Source organism: Chrysoperla carnea (assembly GCF_905475395.1).
Source record: "Chrysoperla carnea chromosome X unlocalized genomic scaffold, inChrCarn1.1 SUPER_X_unloc_119, whole genome shotgun sequence".
Lineage (NCBI taxonomy): Eukaryota > Metazoa > Arthropoda > Insecta > Neuroptera > Chrysopidae > Chrysoperla > Chrysoperla carnea.
In genome coordinates this window covers 681-7,500 of record NW_025408066.1, presented here as the reverse complement: position 1 = coordinate 7,500, position 6,820 = coordinate 681, and the positions used below count along the sequence as shown (strand labels likewise).

Genomic DNA, 6,820 nt, shown 5'->3' with positions numbered 1-6,820 from the left:
GTATTGATAATAAATGCTCTTTAATTTATTATGTTAGAAAATTTTTGTTTTTAAATGTAATAAATTAAAGAGCTTTTTTTATGAATAAACACTTTTTGTTTCCATCTTATCAATATTGATTATAATCGCTAACAATTATTATAATGATTTTAATTGTTTTTACTTATAATCGCTACCATTGATTATACTAAAAAATGCAATCGCAATTGACAAAAATTGTTAATAATTATAATTATAATATGTTTAGTAGGCAACCTTTAAAGCAATTTATGCATAACAGGTTGCTAGCCAAATATAAACTTAATGAAGTATTATGATGGACACTTACATTCGGAATTCATATATTTAAAGAAATAATTTTGATTATTCAGATTCTATTAATATTAGCTATTGTAAATAATATTAATCAAATGAAAAGTTTTTAAATTGTTAGGATGTATTTAGCAAGTTATGCTTTCCATACATAAAATAAAAATATATTATGTATAAATAATATTAGTGCTTGTAAAAGGATTAAGATTAATAAAACTAGATATATACTCTTAATACAATAAAAAGTAATAATTTAAAAGAATGTAAAAATATTTATTTAGCTGATAAATTTAAAATGGATAATAAATTTTAAATTTTTATTAACTCTTATTTATTATATAATATTTATTTGTAATCCTTATGCAAAATAATATATGACTTGAACAACGTACATGGGGGCGTGTATACAATTAATAAATTTAGGTAGAGAAATATATTTTGAATCAATAATTTATAAGTTCACAACAGAATAGTCAGATTTTTATTGTCTATTAAATATTTTTTAGCGAATAACTATTATGTATTACTAGAATATAATAATAATTTTTTTTTTTTTTTTTTTTTTTTATGTTACTTGAATGGTGTATACGTTTACACGGTGAATGTAAAATCAATTAATCAATTTATATAGAAAAATATATTATGAATTAATTATAAATAAGTTCCAATAAAATAGCCTGATTCCCATTGTGTATTGAAATTTTTTTTTAACCAATTAACTATTAATGTGAATTTGTACAATAAAAATTTTGTATTAATTCTGTAAATTATTATATATATTTGCATTATACAGTATTTAGAAGCATTTAAATGGATAAAAATTTTTTAGAAAATCTACATATGTATCACATGTATTATACCGGTACCCTGTCGCAATATAACATGTACGATTTGTATATAAAATAAAATGAAATTTTTTCCCTAAAATTTTTTAATGAATCCCGAAAAATTCTATATATTTTACCTTTATATAGTATTTAGGACTATTTAAAAGGATAAAATTTTTTTCGAAAATCTACATATGTATCACATGTATTATACCGGTACCCTGTCGCAATATAACATGTACGATTTGTATATAAAATAAAATGAAATTTTTTCCCTAAAATTTTTTAATGAATCCCGAAAAATTCTATATATTTTACCTTTATATAGTATTTAGGACTATTTAAAAGGATAAAATTTTTTTCGAAAATCTACATATGTATCACATGTATTATACCGGTACCCTGTCGCAATATAACATGTACGATTTGTATATAAAATAAAATGAAATTTTTTCCCTAAAATTTTTTAATGAATCCCGAAAAATTCTATATATTTCACCTTTATATAGTATTTAGGACTATTTAAAAGGATAAAATTTTTTCGAAAATCTACATATGTATCACATGTATTATACCGGTACCCTGTCGCAATATAACATGTACGATTTGTATATAAAATAAAATGAAATTTTTTCCCTAAAATTTTTTAATGAATCCCGAAAAATTCTATATATTTTACCTTTATATAGTATTTAGGACCATTTAAAAGGATAAAAATTTTTTCGAAAATCTACATATGTATCACATGTATTATACCGGTACCCTGTCGCAATATAACATGTACGATTTGTATATAAAAAAAAAATATACATTTTTTTCTAAAAATTTGCATTAATTCCAAAAATTTTTTAATAATTTATTATAATTATTAATGTTTATTGAATAATTTATTATAATGCATAAATTTCATTTAATAAAATATGATAAAAGCAAAAAAAAATTTTTTTGGTCCCAAAATAAAAATTTTTAGCTGAAAAAAATTTTTTTTTTAAAATTTTTTTCTTTAAATTTTGATTATTCTGTAAAGTTTATGATGTTTAAAGCCATTTTAAACATTATCATATTTTGAGTTTGAAGCACCGGGTGTAATGTCTTTAATATATATGATGGATAGTGCGTGTAAGTTAATGAGATGAATGTATATCTATGTATAACAGTGTATTAGTGGTATTACGTTCAGCAGTCTCACACATATGATATAGTATGGTATAGTATAAGTTGTTTATTTTTCATACTGTCCGTGTATCATTCAACAAAGGTGGTGTAGAGTTGTATATGGCTTGGTATGACGTTGTTGCAATTCTATGGACACTATGATATTACGGATGCACAGATAGAGGAATAACACTTATCGTATATGTATCATTTATGTATGTTGACTGTGTAATGAATACTAAATATAATAAAATAATACACTTTTTAATAGAATAACATTTGTTTCATGTTTTAGTATGATATTAAATGGTATAGAATAGGTTGTTTATTTTTCATACTGTCCGTGTATCATTCAACAAAGGTGGTGTAGAGTTGTATATGGCTTGGTATGACGTCGTTGCAATTCTATGGACACTATGATATTACGGAATAACAGAAAGAGGAATAAAACTTATTGTATATGTATCATTTATAACGTACTTTTATGTTGACAAGAATGAATGTATATCTATATGAAATAGTGTATTTTGTGGTATTATGTTCAACAGTCTTACATATATGATATAGTATGATATAGTATAATTTGTTTATTTTTCATACTCTAAGTGTATCATTCAACAAAGGTGGTGTAGAGTTGTATATGGCTTGGTATGACGTCGTTGCAATTCTATGGACACCATGATATCACGAAAAAACAGAAAGAAAAATAACAATTATCGTATATGTATCATCTATATTATTATTGTATTTTGACTATGTAATGAATGCCAAATTTAAAAATATACACTTTCTTAATAGAATAACATTTATTTTAGTATAATATAAAATGATATTGAATATGTTGTTTAATTTTCATACTGTTCGTGTATCATTCAACAAAGGTGGTGTAGGTATGTATATGGCTTGGTATGACGCTTTTGCATGTCTATGGACACCATGATATTACGAAAAAACAGAAAGAAGAATAACACTTTTCAAATATGTATCATTTATATATTTTATTAACATGAACGCAAAATATACAAAATTATATATATATATACTCAAAATATTCTGGATGGTAATCAGTTTGGTTTATTTTGATATTTAATATTGTATTTTGGTTTTTTTGCTAGTAATGTTTCGAATATGTATATGCTGTTATTATTTTTTAGGTGTACATTGTATTAAATTGTTATCAATTATTTAATGTATGTATACAAAATAATAGCAAAAACATTTTCAATTATTATATAAAAATTTTTTTTTTTACACATGCATATTTATTAATATATGAAATTTTATCTCAGTTTTAATAAATATGTATTGAAATGAATAATAATACAATCTTATATATATTGATAATAGTCTGGATGGTAATCAGTTTGGATTATTTTGATATTAAATATTGTATTATTATTTTTGTAAAAAAATTAATGAGAATTTTGTAAAAAAACCTCTATATGTATATCTTTTTATATCAATATTTAAAAAAAAATTTTTTTTTATTAAATTATTGATTATAAATAGAATAACATATAAATTTTTTTGTCAAAGCAAGTTCATGGGTTATAAGTTTTAAACTTTACACTCCCATATGAGCACACAATATTTATATAAAAATTATTTTTATAAATAATATTACATTGACTCACCTCATACCAAGCGAGAATATTAAGTGTTATTATAACGTTTTTTATTTAAAATTAACTTTTTAAATAAAATTAAAAAATAAATGACGCTTTCAATCTAGCGACGAGTATGAGAAAATGTTTGAAATATTTTAAGACCCATTTGGTGATGGTCTGACAAAAATCATAATTATTTTTTTTTTTTTTTATTCAATAATATTTATTATGAATAACATGTTATATATTTCTTTTTGTAAAAGCAAAAAAATTATATAAATGACATAATAAAATATATATTTGAAAAAAAAAAAAATTAATAATAATATATATATCTCATATGTTTTTTCTATTAATTTTAAAACAATAGAGATATAAAAAAAAAAAAATTTATATCAGTAATGGGTGAGACCATCTGATATTTAAAATGAAATTGTAATAATATTATTATATATTAATAATTATTGTATGAAAATTTTTTTTCTTATAATAAGAAAACAAAAATATCATGTATATTATTATATATTTAATATTATAAATACAAATAGTTCCCTGGTTGATCCTGCCAGTAGTCATATGCTTGTCTCAAAGATTAAGCCATGCATGTCTCAGTACAAGCCAAATTAAGGTGAAACCGCGAAAGGCTCATTATATCAGTTATGGTTCCTTAGATCGTACCCACATTTACTTGGATAACTGTGGTAATTCTAGAGCTAATACATGCAAACAGAGTTCCGACCAGAGATGGAAGGAATGCTTTTATTAGATCAAAACCAATCGGTGTAAATTTTAATTTGCATCGTTTAATTTGGTGACTCTGAATAACTTTAAGCTGATCGCACGGTCTCGTACCGGCGACGCATCTTTCAAATGTCTGCCTTATCAACTGTCGATGGTAGGTTCTGCGCCTACCATGGTTGTAACGGGTAACGGGGAATCAGGGTTCGATTCCGGAGAGGGAGCCTGAGAAACGGCTACCACATCCAAGGAAGGCAGCAGGCGCGCAAATTACCCACTCCCGGCACGGGGAGGTAGTGACGAAAAATAACGATACGGGACTCATCCGAGGCCCCGTAATCGGAATGAGTACACTTTAAATCCTTTAACGAGGATCCATTGGAGGGCAAGTCTGGTGCCAGCAGCCGCGGTAATTCCAGCTCCAATAGCGTATATTAAAGTTGTTGCGGTTAAAAAGCTCGTAGTCGAATCTGTGTCCTACACTGTTGGTTCAATGCTCGCATTGTTTAACTAGCATGTTATGTGGGACGTCCTACCGGTGGGTGGTACAGATTATGTATAAAGTATATTTTAGTGTTATTATTTATTTAATGCATTATATATATTTTTATTATGTAATTTGTCGTAAGTGTTTAACCGTTAAGAGCGGTGGCAGCCCCCAATTGCAATCCCGTCGCGGTGCTCTTAATTGAGTGTCGAGGTGGGCCGGTACGTTTACTTTGAACAAATTAGAGTGCTTAAGGCAGGCTCAAATTTTGCCTGAATATTGTGTGCATGGAATAATGGAATAGGACCTCGGTTCTATTTTGTTGGTTTTCGGAACTCCGAGGTAATGATTAATACGGACAGATGGGGGCATTCGTATTGCGACGTTAGAGGTGAAATTCTTGGATCGTCGCAAGACGGACAGAAGCGAAAGCATTTGCCAAAAATGTTTTGATTGATCAAGAACGAAAGTTAGAGGTTCGAAGGCGATCAGATACCGCCCTAGTTCTAACCATAAACGATGCCAGCTAGCGATCCGCCGAAGTTCCTCCGATGACTCGGCGGGCAGCTTCCGGGAAACCAAAGCTTTTGGGTTCCGGGGGAAGTATGGTTGCAAAGCTGAAACTTAAAGGAATTGACGGAAGGGCACCACCAGGAGTGGAGCCTGCGGCTTAATTTGACTCAACACGGGAAACCTCACCAGGCCCGGACACCGGAAGGATTGACAGATTGAGAGCTCTTTCTTGATTCGGTGGGTGGTGGTGCATGGCCGTTCTTAGTTGGTGGAGCGATTTGTCTGGTTAATTCCGATAACGAACGAGACTCTAGCCTGCTAAATAGACGTACTTTACCGGCATCTCAAGGCCCATCGGCTGTTTGTTTCCCATTTCATTCATTTTCATGTGTGTTATGTATTGTATTTATATATGCATGTATTTTTGAGATTTAACGATCAAGATTATATTTTGTATATATTGTGCTTTATGTTGCATATGTTATGGTGTATGGGTACGCAGTTTTTTGATGTGGTTTTTACTGCCGGCGTACAAATAATTCTTCTTAGAGGGACAGGCGGCATTCTAGCCGCACGAGATTGAGCAATAACAGGTCTGTGATGCCCTTAGATGTTCTGGGCCGCACGCGCGCTACACTGAAGGAATCAGCGTGTCCTCCCAGGCCGAAAGGTCCGGGTAACCCGCTGAACCTCCTTCGTGCTAGGGATTGGGGCTTGCAATTGTTCCCCATGAACGAGGAATTCCCAGTAAGCGCGAGTCATAAGCTCGCGTTGATTACGTCCCTGCCCTTTGTACACACCGCCCGTCGCTACTACCGATTGAATGATTTAGTGAGGTCTTCGGACTGGTACGCGGCAATATTTCTGATATTGCCGATGTTGCTGGGAAGATGACCAAACTTGATCATTTAGAGGAAGTAAAAGTCGTAACAAGGTTTCCGTAGGTGAACCTGCGGAAGGATCATTAACGATATATATAAAATATATTTATTTATATTTTTTGTATTGTTTTTAAATATTCCAAAAAATAAAAATATTATTGATAAGAAATATTTTTTTTAACAAAATTACATATTAATATGTTATTTTCTCAAAATATATAATAGTAATTATGTGTTAAAAGAGATTTATTTTGGTTATGATATCATATTAAAGTAATACGCCAAACTTTTTTTATACAC

General features: G+C 28.8%; 1 non-coding gene across 1 annotated transcript; it reads left to right on the top strand.

Moving 5' to 3' along the window:
• The first annotated feature begins 4,450 nt into the window (after window positions 1–4,450).
• On the top strand, window positions 4,451–6,606 carry LOC123303668. The gene has a single exon (XR_006535768.1). It is a non-coding gene; the product is annotated as a small subunit ribosomal RNA (ribosomal RNA).
• Window positions 6,607–6,820: the final 214 nt, after the last annotated feature.